A 15,417-nucleotide genomic window follows, 5' to 3' on the forward strand; every position below is an offset into this window, starting at 1 on the left:
CAAGACACGGCCTATATGTAAACAGTTCTGACACCTGCCACCTTCCCTGCACGGCAATAATGTTACAACAACAAAAAAAGAGAGAGAGAATAAATACCATATACTTTATTATTCTATATATATATATATTTGAATTGCTAAGCAACAACCTGTTTACAAGTCAAACCAAAAATCCAGCCCTGGCTGGTTCAATGGGTTGGGCATTGTCTGGTGAACTAAAAGGTCGCTGGTTCAATTCCTGGTCAGGGCACATGCCTGGGTTGCAAGTCCAGTCCCCAGTCAGGGCGCATACGGAAGACAGCCAATCGATATTTCTCTCCCTCTCTTTTCTCCTCCCTCCCCCTCTCTCTTAAAATCAAAAAAGTAAGTAAATAATTTTGTAAAAAAAAAACTCTGCGTGTGGTCAGCACATAGTGCAGTGTGGTTATGTCTTTAAACCCTTGGTGTTGGGACCAGGTCTTGCTCATCCTCGAATGGCATTTCAGTTCCTGGGAGTGGTTCCCAGAAGATAATGCTCCACCCACGACGGCGTGACTTATTTAAAACCTTGTGAAACCGGCTTGAAAGGACTGAAAGAATAGCTTAGGTAGAGAAGTTATCAGCTTGAACTCTGCGCACCAACTTTTGTGTGTGTGTCTCCCCTGCACGAACAGTCCGCGGGTGCGTCCCATGGCATCTTCCTGGGATGACTGTTGGCTGCATATTTTTTGAAATGGTATGAAACTCAGCATCTGCAATACACCTCGGGAGAGCGCACGATAGACGCCGTGGGTGTGGGACTGACGAGCTCGCATTTCCTGAATAATGCATGTTTCCTTTGGCGGTGTTTGTTCAGCCTCCAGTTACACGTGGGTGAAGGTGGAGAAAGAGGTGGAATTACAGAACCCAGCTGTTCTGCCCATTGAGAACGTTTCTAAGATGAAAAGCCAAGGCCCGGACTGATGACACGGGCTGGTGGGCAGGTGACAGGATTGCTCCCACAGCGGCGGAGGGGGAGAAGTGGCTCTGATTGTCTCATCTAGCTAACATGGACAAACAACTCCCTGTGTGTCTCACAGCAGCATCTTAAGCCTTTTTGGCCGAGGGCAGGTTGTAACCAGTTACCTTGGAAGTCTGGGAGTTCCACCGAAACCGATATGCTTATATGAACCCACATCACCCCAATAAATGCAATAAAAAAAAGCCTTGCAGCTCCATAAGCACCTGGAGGTCAGGGTGTCCCTGTTCCCCTGAAAAGGAAAACTGACCTCCTTCCACACGTAACACCAGTGGGCCTGAGACTGGAGTCTCCCCTCGGCGAGGTGATCCAGTGGATGACTAGAGGGGGCCACTCCCAAACACCGAGCCATCATTATTTACTTGGTGGGAGGAATCAAAACAAAGCCACCTCTCACTGCGACAGGTCTCTACCAGCCACCCGGTGAGGGCGGAGGCCCATGCAGCACATTGGCTGCTGTGGTTGTCAGAATTTGATCTCCACATCATCTACCTCCTCCCCCAGGCACAACCCAGACACAGAACCTTTGCTCTCCCCAAATTCAGACAAAGGGGATCCAGTCATGTTCATACGCAGCGTCCAGTGCTTTTGCTGAATTGCCTCTATTGCTTCATTAGGACGGTCCTTTCCTCTCACATTTACAGAACAAGAAACTAAAGCGTAAGCAACACACGGCCAGGAAGAGGCAGCCTCTGACTCCAAAGGTCACGTTCATTCCACTTCCTCATTTTCCACCAAAAAAGAAAGTATGCTTTATAGACAAACAAAGGCTGCTGTCCACCTCCACCTTGGTATTGGCAGGTTCTAAGCTTCTCTGGGATGGAGCTCATTGGGTCTGATAGGTTCTGGGTGGAGGTGACAAGTAGGTTGATAACATGAGACCGTAAGATCCCTCGCCTCTCAGGATTCACTAACTTCATCCAGGCTGGTGATGATGAGTTGATGATGTTCTTTGGACCCTTTGTCATGGCCAGGTACGATTCTGTCTGGAGTAGACAGACAGGCTGGCGTCACCACTTAAAAAGGCATTTGCTTCCCTTTCGTGCCCTCCCTCTGGGCTGGAAGCAACTAACCTGAAGTTCATTTAGCCACAGACTCTCCTCCAAAACAGACTGGAGAAGTGGGGAAGTGTCCCAGGGAAGGTCTCAGCTTCGGGGCACCCTTATTAATTCTGCGGTAACAACTCAGGGGCACCGTGAACCCCTCGCCCCGCAGCTTCACCGCGCCCACCGTCTAGCAGAGGGCAGCGCTGCTCAGGTGGAGACCGGAAGCAGACTGGAGCCCCGCACGGCCTCTCCAGGACCAGGTGGGCCCGGGGAATACGAAGGCATGTGTTCCTGGGGTTGGGTGTATACAAGGTTTGTGCCTCCACTTTGATGTTCTCTGGTCCACGTCACTGGCCGCAGTTCTGCTCTGGGGTTTGGACAGTGGGAGACAAATGGTAAGTCGGTGCTCTCGTTGCCATTTCTCCCCAGTGACACAGGGCAAAAACTCCGCGAGGTTCCCTCCTGAATCCACTGCCTAAAGACCAGGGTGCTCTTGGCTTGAATGAAGTCAGAGTGGCTTCAATAAAACTAATGAGCCCTGGCCCACATGGCTTAGTCGGTTGGGCATTGTCCTGCAATTCAAAGGGTCACTGGTTTGATTCCTGGTCAGGTCCCCATCCCTGGTCGGGACACCTGAGCTGCTTCTCTCTCACATCAACGTTTCTCTTCCTCTCTTTCTCCCTCCCTTCTCTCTAGCATCAATAATAAGACAAAAAATGAATTAAAAAACGAATGTTATTTGTTTTGGGACATGGTAGGAATAAAAGTCCCACTTTTATCTAGAGTAGAAAGGTTGATGTTATTCACTCAATCAATAAGTGTATGAGAGCCTATTAAGAATCAAGCATTGTTGTTGTCGATTCAGTGGTGAGAAAACACACTCTTCTCACGAATTTACAGTAAGTGGGAGAGAGAAATATCGAGCAAATCCAGGCACGCACCACGCAATGGTTCAGTCAAGGACAGACCACACTTGTGACACTGGTCCCACAGATTGTACTGGAGCTGGAGAAGTCCTATCACCTAGTGCCCCCGTAACCACGTAATGCCATAGCTCAATGCAGTACACTGGCCTGTGCTATTCAGTACAGGTTTGGGGCCTCAGTCAGACTCCATGCCCTCCGGCTTCCAGAATTCTCAACCCAACTAATGGGCAGGAGGAGAGAGGCAAGGCCTGGCATTCTCAACCACGAACGACTCTGCTCTCTTCACTTTAAGGCCCCCATGCTCTCAGGCAGCCCCTCCTCAAAGTATTGACTCTCCCCTTTCCCCTCCACCAGGGGTAGTTACAGCTCCCTGCTGTTGCTTGTGCCCAAGGCCCTGTCCTACCCTGTCCACACCTCCTTAGTTAAGTCCTAGCCATGCTCAGCAGCCCCCTCCCCACGGCCGCCGGGACCTGATGTATCTGAGGAGGCAAGCCCCTGGGGCAGGCAGGAGGGAGCCAGCTCCCTGAGCCGGAGGAAGGCAGGGGGGGCGCGCACAAAGGCGATGTCTGCAGGGAGGAAGCCGCGGACCTCACCCCTCGTGCCACAGTTTCCCTGATGAACTAAGATGCAGTGACTGATCACTCCTTCTCACAACCCTGCTTCCAGAATGAATATTCTTGTTCTTTACAGAAGAATGAAGCTTTTTCACTGCTCTTTTATTTAGGCTGCTGAGCATTACTGGATTTGATTATCACAAAACTAATAAGGGGTTAAGAATGTTGACTCTGGAGCCAAACTGCTTGCTTTGAATCCTCGTTATCACTGTTTTGTGATGCTAGACAAGTAACCTAGTCTCTGTGTCTCAACTTTCTCATCCCTGGAATAGGGGCGCTAATAACAGAACTTGCTTCCAAAGTTGCAGGAGCACTGAAGGAGTCTACACACGTAAAACTCCGAGAAACACTCAGCACAGATCACATCTGCACTCAGTGAATGCCGGCTACCATTACTGCCAGGACGGAGAGGCAGCAGGCTGGGTGGCTGGAGTAACTTGAGCAAGGACAGGCAAAGAGTCCCTGAGAGAAGTCTCTGAGAGCCCACCAAGGCTAAAGCAATGCATTCCATTCGTTCAAAGCCTGTCTTTGAGTGTTGACCATCTGCCAGGAATGGTGCTAGAACCACAACCGTAAACAAAGCGGTTTCAACCCATGCAGACAGGGATACGACAAGGGGTGGGTTTGATCATTCGGTGGGGGTTCCCCCAGGGGCCGGGCAGCCCAGGGAAGGATGAGATACTTCTCCAAGCCAGCTGGTTTGGGTTGCAAGAAGCAGGTACCCACTGGAGCTAGCTCAGCCGAAAGAGGGCAGGGTGGGTGGGCTGTGCCGGAGGACACTGTGGCAATTACAGATGCTTAGATTCAAGGGCAGGAAACAGGGTGACACAGGTGGAGCTTTGGGGGACCAATGGACAGGAAGGGTGGCTCCTCTCTGCTCTCCCAAGGCTTCTGGTTCTTCCAGCTCCGCCTCTGATAGCTACTCTGTTCATCTCTCCTGACTGGTACCGTCTTCTCAATTTTCTTTCATACACAAAATGATTGCTGCCACTTCACAGGAGAGCTGGTGGATTGCTTGGTCTTACGTCCAGATACCCAACCCTGGTCCTCAGCCAGGGCACCCTTTCATCCCAGCAAACCCATTACAAAGCCAGCATTCCTGTAAAATCAGTTTGCATCTCCATTGTCAAGTGTCAGAGTATAGACAGGCATTTGGGGTGATTTTTGTTGAGGGTTTTAATGCTTAGTGAAAACTTCCTCCGGCCACAGAGGAACTGAATGAAAGGTGACAACGGTGACCTGTGCTTTCCCCCGGCTTTCTCCTCAGGCCATCTTGAAAATCTCCCAAATTTCCCTCTTTCCAGAGCCCTTTTCCCACATCTGTTTCAAAATTACATTATTCTTCTGAACTTCCTCTTGGTTCCGCTCAAGTCTCTGCCCAGAGTAACTTCAGTAACTCAAAGGTGTAATTCCCCACCTGCTTCCTTGGAAAATGAAATAAGAATGAATTTCTCAGACCTGACCATTCCTCTCCTCCCCAATCCATTTGGCCTAAATGGGGAGTGGTGGGGGAGGTGGGGGGAGTGGCGGGGGGAAAGGAGGTGAAGAGAGAAAGGAAGAGCCTAGAAGGGGAAGGAGTGAAATTAATGCTGATGAAGAAGAACTTGGGAGCTCATCCCCTCTCCTTCCCGCCTCCTAGGCCAGAGAAGATTGTCGCTTGGTGCTCTCCAGAACGCCTCTCAAAGTCAAGACAGGATGGCTAGACCACCTGAAGGCCAACAGACACGTGCTCAGTGGATGAAGAGGTAGCCTGTACTAGTGCAAGACTCTGGAAAAGAAAAGCCACAATTAGCAGCTCCTGCTGACCCTGAGACTGTGCTTTTCAGGTCCAACACTTAGGAATTTGCATCAGCTCTCAAGCATCAAAGAAACAGCTAAATAAATTCCTACAAAGCTTCCTAGGCAGGTGGCCATGAACACTCTCCTATTAGTCAAACCCCCACAAAGGGACCCAAACTCCAGAAGTGGATTCAGAAAGGAAAAGTAACACTACTGTCCCTCACTCAAGAGACAGATACAGGCAAAATGGTCTAGCATATGATGTTTGTCCTCAATGTCTCCTTCCCCTTTTTAAATCTCCTTCTAAATGTCTACCTCATCTCATCGCACCAGAGTCACCCGCCTCCCAAGGCCTCCCTGGGGGCCTGCCCATGAGGACCGCCCTTCCCCCGCTGAGCCCCACTACCCTGGGAACACATGGCGCACCTCACACTGATCACAGACCCTGTCTTCCCTGGAAATGTCTGCGGCTCTGATTGAGCCTATAAACTGCAGGGGAGGGATTTTTTCTGTGCTCTTTAATTCCAGGATGTAATAGGTGGTGCCTGTTTTAATTATCCTTTAATAAACAAATGACTGACTGAATTAATGAATTGTCAGAACATTCAGCAGTAACTTATTAAAACTTAATTTAGAATTGATGTACTAGGGGAGACAGAGAAACCAGAAAACAACCACGACATCCGATTCCCTGCCCAGGCGCCATCTTGGATGAGGTAGCCCACAGCGGGCAGGAGGAAGGCTCCTCCCCAGGACAGGCAAGGTCCAAGTGCCAGCAGAGGAGAAAAGGAGCAGAATGTGGTCGTCTGCCTCCCTCAAAACACTTCTAAATCGTGGAGAAGGCACGGTGACGCTTTTGCACCAGTATTCATGCCAGTTGAGACTTCCTTCACATCGGATGGTGATGCGGCCAGCATAGCAGTGTCCTGGCTGGGACAACTGCTGAAAAGACTCATTGTTTTAGCCACAGCAAGGTATTGATTTTATTCGGTCCCCTGACACCTCACACGGCCCAGGGACTGTGGCACTGTAGGTGGCCTTGAGTCACCTACAACATAGTGCCTGGAGGGGTTGCTCCAAACAAGCCGCCGGGTCACCCTGCTCACGCCAGGCTCACAGCATCAACCGCGGTTCCTGTGCACATGTCCTGGTCTGCGGGAACACTTCCAACCTCAACCCCCGTGTCTTATGGCCAGACCGTAAGTAAGGCCACATGTGCTGGTGTTCCTAGGTCTGAAGATTCTCATTATAATGTCATACGATTCTCATTGTCCTTTTTAAGAGTTTTTTATTAAAAAGTTTTGCACTCTAACAATAATATATTAAAGTTTTAGGCCCTGGCTGGTGTAGCTCAGTGGATTGAGCATGGGCCTGCGAACCAGACAATCGCGGTTCAATTCCCAGTCAGGGCACATTCCTGGGTTGCAGGCCAGTTCCCTGCAGGCCAATTCCCAGCAGGGGATGCACGAAAAGCAACCATACATTGATGTTTCTCTCCCTCTCTCCTTCCCTTTCCCTCTAAAAGATAAATAAATTAAAAAATCTAAAATAAATAAATAAATAAATAAATAAATAAAATTTCAGGAAGAAAAACTACCACCCATAAAACCGCCCTCCTGGTGGATAGGTGCGCACTGGTGTACAGTTTTCCCAGCATTCACCTGAGTAAGTACACAATTTTATATCCTACTTTCTCTAACCAACGTTACACTAAAAAAAACTCCTAATAAGCATTTGTAAAGAAAGCATTCTAATAGAAAGGTAATATTTGATTCAGGTTACTAAAATATATAATAATCATATTTTTGTTTATAATTTTCATTGGTATGAATAACTGCAATAAAAATCACTGCATATATATTTCCTATGTTTTTAATTTTTCCTTAGTTTAGATTCTAGAAGTTGAATTATAGGCTCAGAGTATGAACATGCTTACACAATACACACTGCAAACAGCTCTCTAAAAAGCTGTGCCAGCGACCAACCGTCAGCAGCGTCTGAGTGCGTCTGTTCCTTGTACCTCATCACAACAACAGACCGATGTGCTGAGATGAAGTTTTAATGTGCTTCTCATAACAGTTTCATTGAACAGTGCCCCCCTCTTTTAGGTCAGGTACAGGATCAAAATGGATAATAAACCCTGAAGACGTGTGTGTTTTAATCCAGGTGAGTAAGCGGCGGGAAGGCACTTGGTGATACTCCAGCCCACGATTCCCTGTGATGTATCTGAAACAAAGCCACCGCAGGCAGACAAGAAAGCATGCAGGAGACCACAACGAGAGTAGCTTTTCCAGAAGGAAAGCTACTTTTAGCAGATTTGAGTCCAGGGCCAAGCTCTCTCCAGCACCAGATGCAGCGCTTCACACAAAGGGTCCGCTTTCTACATAAATACCTTGGAAAGCACTGTTGCCCCAACTCTCCTCGGAGGTGCAATATATGGTAATGACCACTGTTCTCTAATGTAACAATAAACAGTGGCTAGAGACAAACCAAATAGCTGTTCATTGACTACAGGAAGGGGAAAGTGACATTTACAAGGTACCTCCAAAGATCACATTGGTTTAGTCCATTTAGTAAGTTTGGATCAAGTGTGCTGGCCCTTTGGCTTCCCTTGGCGGCTCTGAAAACCCTGTTCCCGGGCCGCAGAGCAACTGAGCGCGGGGGGTCCTGTGGCTGGCTCAGCCCCTGCACCCCTCTGCAGGCTATGGAATGGCAGCATCTCTACCCCCTGAGGAAGTAAGAATAAGACCGTATTTAAAATAACACTAATAGGCTAACTGCTGATACTTGGCAAATGATTGATACTCTCTTTGCTAGAGGATTTTTGCCTTTAGACACTAATCCCTTTGAACTATTTAGGGGAATGTACTTAATTCTTGCAAAAAATCCACATATAAGTGTAGTTCAATCCCATGTTGTTCAAGGATTAACTGCAGTATCAGTAACTGTTTCCTTCTTTGTAATAAGAACAAATTTCATATTTTTCTTTAAAAATTTCTTAAACATTTTAAAACATATTCAAGAAAATTTAGGGATCACCTCTTCCCAACCACTCCCAGACCCTGAGGTTTCCCTGATGTCCCCACAGAACTCCCAAAATGCCTCCACTGGCCACTGTGTCGTCTGTGTCGAGATTCTTCCTTTTGAAATAGGGAAGGGCTACATTTTCACCTTTGTAGCAAGTGCTGAGCACAGTGCCCCAGCAGACAGTGGGCACTCAGTAGATGTTTGTCTAACTGACCCAAACTGCTCTTGTTCACATGTTGTGAGCAGCTAGCAGATCCTGTGAAGGCCTTCTTTCCTAGAATTTTCTTACCTGTGTATTAATGCCAAAGTGCCATGACCACTGTATCAGAACGCTGGAGTGGGGAGGTGGGAGCTGGGGCGTGTCTCAAGGCCGCCTAATGCCCACGAAGCTTCACCGGGTGCCGTCTCCAGGCACGGCTCCAGGCCTTGCGGTCTCAGAAATCACTTTAACTGTTCGGCGCTTCTTCCTCATGGCAGACCCCCACTAACCCACTTCGCCCGGACGGACACCCATTTATTCGTTTGCTCAGGGAACGTGAAGATCTCCTGGATGCCAGGGAGGGCATTTCAGACCCACACAGACAGCCCACTGCATCCCCAAGGCTGCTCAGTGAGCAGGGAATAATGATGAGAATAGGTGCCATTAATCATTTGATGAGTGTTCAAATTAATAAAACATTAACGGCCCTGGCTGGTGTAGGTCAGAGGATTGAGTGCGGGCCTGCGAACCAGACAATCGTGGTTCGATTCCCAGTCAGGGCACATGCCTGGGTTGCAGGGTGGTTCCCTGCAGGCCAGTTCCCAGCAGGGGACGCACAAAAGGCAACCGTACATTGATGTTTCTCCTCCTCTCTCCTTCCCTTCCCCTAAAAGATAAATAAAAATCTTTAAAAAAAAAAAGAATTAAGGAAAAAAGTGTATTAAAAAAAAAAACAACATTAATAGTGGCGGCCCTGGTCCAATGGGTACATTTCATCCTCACAACTTCACCTTGAGAAAAAGTATTTATCTTCCTTTTCCCTGATGAAAATACTGAGAAACAGATTGTAGCTCATTAATTCTAAGAGGAAATGAGGCCTGTGCAGGAAGAGCCCAGCCATCGCTAATATAATGAGAACAGTTTGCGTGACATCAAAGGAACCTGCAGCCAGGGAGAGTGGACTGGAATGCGCATGCATGAACAATGGCGACTTCGCTGTACTAGTCCGTGGGGACGGTACACACTGTCGAGAGAGCACATGCACTGTGTGGCCGCCGCATAACCGAGTGAGTATATCAACAGATCTGCATCAAATTTCGCGTTAAGCTTGAACATTCCTCCGCTGAAACTATTCGGATGATTCAGAAGCCTGCAGCTATGGCAACTGGTGATTGGCAGCTTCAACACGACAACACGCCCATTCACGCATCACTCACTGCTTGTGCAGTTTTCTGGCGAAACCAAATCACCCAGGTGACTCAGCCCCTACACAGCCCAGATTTGGTGCCCTGAGACTTCTGGCTTTTCCCAAAACTAAAATCACATCTGAAAGGGAAGAGATTTCAATTTCAGACCATTGATGAGAGTCAGGAAAATACAATGGGGAAGCTGGTGGCAATTGGGAAAAAGTTTAATTGGATTCAAAATCCATTCACAAGAAATTTCAAGACTGCATTTGTCACTGAAAGAAGAGGGAGGGGTGTGGACAGAGGTGGAAGAGGGTATAAAGGGGACAAAGGATAATGGAAAAAATTCCAATAAAAAATGAACTATTAAAAAAAAGGAAAGGGCCCCGGCCGGTGTGACTCAGTGGACTGAGCACTGCCTGCAAACCAAAGGGTCACTAGTTCAATTCCCAATTGGGGCACATGCCTGGGTTGTGGGCCAGGTCCCCAGTAGGGGCACACAAGAGGCGTGTGAGATCCCAAGGTGCCTGCCTGCTTTGCAGGGGACTGAGGAGTCATTGTCCTTTGAACAATGTTGTTTTTAAAAATAGTTTACTTAATTATTTGTAGAGAGAGGAAAGGAAGGAGAAAGAGAGAAAAAGATCGAAGTGCAAGAGACACATCAATTGGTTGCTTCTAGCATGCCCTGAATGGGGGACCCAGCTCGCAACCCAGGCTGTGCCCTGACTGGGAATTGAACTAGCAACCTTTCGTGCCAGGCTGGCACTCAATCCACTGAGCCACACCAGCCAGGGCACAATGTCTCTTGTATCGTCGTCAGTAAAGGTCTCTATTTTTCATAGTACATGGCTGGATACTTTCTGGACAGGCCTCATTTTTTTTTCCCAGATGTGAATATCCCACAAATAAAATGCATCTTACCACTGACTATAAAAACTCTATAAAGTACAGTCACTTCTGCTTATCCATCTACCAGATATTCATTCAGTGTCTGGCATGGGTGAGGTCCAATGCAAGCCGTAGAGCGCACAAAATATCAAGGTGGGTAAAAGTATCAAGTCCTTACTCTCACTGCCTTTACAGTCTTGTTAGGGAGACCACAAGTCAGCAAAGAAATCACCGCAATGTCAACTTGTGCGACTTGCTGTGAAGGAAGGAAGTGTGAAACAGTGACACTCATGACATGAGGGGCAGGGGCAGGGAAGACAGGGGCTCTCTAAGGAGTGACATGTGGCTGCGACTTCAGAGCAATACACCGCTTTCCCAATGGGCTATGGGCAGTGGGGGTGCCAGGAGACAGACAGGTCTTCTCAGCCCTAGGGTCTCCTCGGGGAACAGCCTGAGCAGCACGGATCTGACCTCTGCCCCCTGTCACTGCAGGGCTGAGTGCAACAGATACATCATGCGCATCATGCTGCTCCACCTGGTGTGGTGAGCGCAGCCCAGGGGGCGTTCCTGCCCCTGGATTCCTGCTTTAGTCCTGCTCACTGTGAACGCGGAGCCCGCGGAACATCCATGCCAGGTGCCCACGGAGCACTGCTCAGTCAGTCGGGGCTGGGGACAAGGAGGCTGACCGGGGCTCCTGGTGTGGACCTGATGCCTCCCATCAGGCACTTCTCTCCGTTTGAGTGTTTAGACCCTTTTTGGTGGTGGCCAAGGCAGCTGCAGGGTACATTTTGCAAATTTCAGCTACATCATTATTTTTAAATACTTGACCTTTAAAAAGTTTAATTGGATTCAAAATCCATTCACAAGAAATTTTAAGACTGCATTTGTCACTGAAAGAAGAGGGAGGGGTGTGGGCGGAGGTGGAAGAGGGTATAAAGGGGACAAAGGATAATGGAAAAAAATTCCAATAAAAAATGAACTATTAAAAAAAAGGAAAGGGCCCCAGCTGGTGTGTCTCAGTGGACTGAGCGCTGCCTGCAAACCAAAGGGTCACTAGTTCAATTCCCAATTTGGGGCACATGCCTGGATTGTGGGCCAAGTCGGGGGACCACAAGAGGCAGCCATACACTGATGTTTCTCTCCCTCTCTCCTTCTCTTTCCCTCTAAAGATAAATAAATAAAATCTTTTAACAAAAATGGAAAGAATTTTCAATATATAACTTCAACTGTTATATTTTTGAAGAATGAAAAACACTCATTTTGAATTTTTTATCGCCTACATGCATGAACAAAGTTTTTCAATGATTAGATCATCAGGAATTTGTAGAGTTTGTCATTATAAAGTCTTAATCAGGAATGGCATATGGCCATCTCAAATATAAAACCTGATATAAACAATTATGTTCATGGATATAAGCTCAACATCTCTCATTCAAACCTTTGAAGACATTTTTTTTCCTGGAATTTTACAGAAATTTCATATTAACATCTTCCTTAAAACATGCTTTCCCTTATAGTAATTCTATAATATAAAAATATGTAATGAAATTCTTAATCAGGTTCCACAGGCATGGCTTCGAATCCCCTCCACTTTCCTCGGTTGTGCCTTATAAATCAGATCATCTCCCAAGAGTAAAAAGACATGGAGAAGTGGGGGATGTTACCCCAGAAGACGACTGAGCCAACCCTACGAAAAGCTGGGGGACAGCACTGCAGTGCCATGTGAGGGCAGGTGTGATGCCAGGTCCTGCAAGGACCAATTGTAACCCAGGGCAGTGGATGAGCACTGTTTGGATTTAAGCAAGGGTGGGACTTCATCTGATTTACACTGTGCTGCGGTAGAGAACACTGAGGCACAGGGGTGGACTGGAGCCAAACAGGAAGTGACTGGGGGCGCAGGTGAGAGGTGGGGAGGAGTAGGTCATTCTGAGATGCTTTTCCGAGGTAGGGCCCAGAGGACTACAGGAGTGAGAGGGAGGCCTGAGGAAGGTGCTTTTGGTTTGAGCAGTTGAATAAATCATAACGCCATTTACTGGGTAAGGCTGAAGGAGGGGCAGTTTCGGAGAGAGGACTGGACTCCAAAGGCTCAGGACATATTTTTTAACAAAGTGCCAATAAAGAGAGAACCTACAGATAATAAGAGATTTAATAGGCTTATCAACCATTTATTTGGTTCCTATGATTCTCAAATATCTACCAACAAAAGGACTTTAAAAGTCTGGGATTTGCTTAAAAATAATTCAAGTGGGGGAGGTAGCGGGGGTGAGTGGAGTACAGATGGCCAGAAGTTGATCATTTTGAAGCTAGGTGATGGGTACCTAGGGGTTCACTATATTATTCTCTACCCTTTGGTCACATCCCTTTGACAACTGCCACGGAACTGAATGAGTTCACCTAATAAGAAGGAACAGCGTAACTGGGAAAGGCCCCACACTGGGTGTGGAGCGAGGGCGGCAGTGTGAAACCAGTGGAGAGAAACAGGTAAGGCCACTACTGTCCTAGACTGCACATCCCTTGGGGGAGAGACCGATAACAAACAAGCAAACATGTGATCATCAGGATGACCATTTCACAAGTTACAGAAATGTTTGATCACTAATGCTGTACGCCTGAAACTAATACATTGTATGTCAGCTGTAGTTGAAAAATTAAAAAATAAATTTGAAAACAACCAATATGATAGACTTAAGCCAATGTGATAAAGGAAAAAGAGTGACATCATCGTGGGCACGGGGAGAGTGTACAGAAAAGCAGCTCCGTGAGGCAACAATCTTTGCATTTTGACTGACTCAGGAGCCAAGCGATATCGCCGACTAAAATGGTGCTTTTTTTTTTTTAAGGTTTTAATTTATTTCTCTTTAGAGGAGAAGGGAATGAGAGTGGGAGATAAATATCAATGCATGGTTGCCTGTCATGTGTCCCTTGCTAGGAACTGGCCTGCAACCCAGACATGTGCCCTGACTGGGAATCAAACCATGAGCCTTTGGTTCACAGGCCTGCGCTCAATCCACTGAGCTACGCCAGCCAAGGCTAAAATGATGCTTCTAAAATCCATCCCATTGCACTTTGGAAAACTTTTACTTATAGACAAATCGAAGTTAGTGGCCATCAGCGTTCTATGCTAAGAAAAATGTTATAACGTAAAAGCTGTTGTTCCCATCCTCTTTTTTTTTTAAACTCCAAATTTTGAGGCCATTCTTAGCTCAAGAGTTCTAGAAACAGAGGCAATTCAGAAATGATTCTGGCACCCCTCGAGAATCCCTTTTGACCCTGGCAGTTCTTTTCTCCCCATCATCTGGACTCGAAGTCCTCTGTCCCCTGAGCGACAGTTTTTGCCAGTCTTGGGGCTCCGAAGGACTTTCCCTCCTGTCCCCTGGTCCAAATGCTGCTTCCCTGTACAAGGCAATGCTTCCAGAGATCACAGGCTCCAAGAAGCCTGAAGTGTTGCTTGTTTTGACCCCTTTTATTTAAGTAGCACCCAGAATTGTGCCTAGCCCATAGTTGGCACTCAATAGTCACTCAGTGAGAGAACTTCCTGAAGCCACTAGATAACCAGACACCTACCCAGGTGCTCACCTACTGGATCCCACAACTGGAAAGAACTTGAGGCCTATCTCCACAGATAAATATTACTTCCATGTTATTGACAGACAGCCGAGTTGGTCCAGATAATCCAAGATCAGAAGTGTTTCATGTCAAATGGTCTTTCCCTTCCTTAAAAATATTTTAGCCCTGGCTGGTGTGGCTCAGCGGACTGAGTGCCGGCCTAAGAAAGAGTCACCAGTTCATTCTCATTCGGGGCCCATGCCTGGGTTGCAGGCCAGGTAACCATTGAGGATGCGTAAGAGACAACCACACATTAATGTTTCTCTCCCTCTCTTTCTCCCTCTCCCTAAAAATAAATAAACAAAAGCAACCCCCCCCAAATATTTTTAAGCTAAAAAATAGTAGATATAGAAAAATCTAGCATATAAAAAGAGTATCATCCATGACACCTAACTTTTTTTTTTTCAGATTTTATTTATGCCCTGGCTGGTGTAGCTCAGTGGATTGAGCATGGGCCTGAGAACCAAACAACCAAGGTTTGATTCCCAGACAGGACACATGCCTGGATTGCAGGCCAGTTCCCAGCAGGGGATGCACGAGAGGCATACATTGATTATTTCTCTCCCTCTCATTAAAATCTTTAAAAACTTTTTGAAATTTATTTTTTTGAGGGAAGGGAGAGAGAAAGAGAGGGAGAGAAACATCAATGTGTGGTTGCCTCTCATGCATCCCCTACTGGGGACCTGGCCTGCAACCCAGGCATGTGCGACTGGGAATCGAACCAGTGACCCTTTGGTTCACAGGCCCCTGCTCAATCCACTGAGCTACACCAGCCAGGTACTTAACATTTCTTGAAGACAGGATGAATTTAATTGCTGTAGAACAGACATCCTGGATAAACACAATAAATATTTTGGTATCCTGAAGAAAAAAAAAAACAAAAAGAAAGCAAAACAAACAAAAAAACCCTCTTCTTGGCCTGAATTATGGGCAGCTCTGCACGGCCAGCCCAAGCATGGCTTTTTTGCAAATGTGCTGTTAGGATAAGCTAGCAGACTGCACAGCAACCATGAACACTTAACATTCATTAAATAATAATGAGACAGGCCTGGATTTCTTTTTTAGTTTCTCCCGGGACGGTTTCTCACTTAAGTGACCTTGGACAAATCTATTCCCTCCCTCATTTCCATATATCCATTTCAGGATAA

This window comes from Artibeus jamaicensis, unplaced genomic scaffold (genome assembly GCF_021234435.1).
Source record: "Artibeus jamaicensis isolate MK-2021 breed Jamaican fruit bat unplaced genomic scaffold, CSHL_Jam_final scaffold_754, whole genome shotgun sequence".
NCBI lineage: Eukaryota > Metazoa > Chordata > Mammalia > Chiroptera > Phyllostomidae > Artibeus > Artibeus jamaicensis.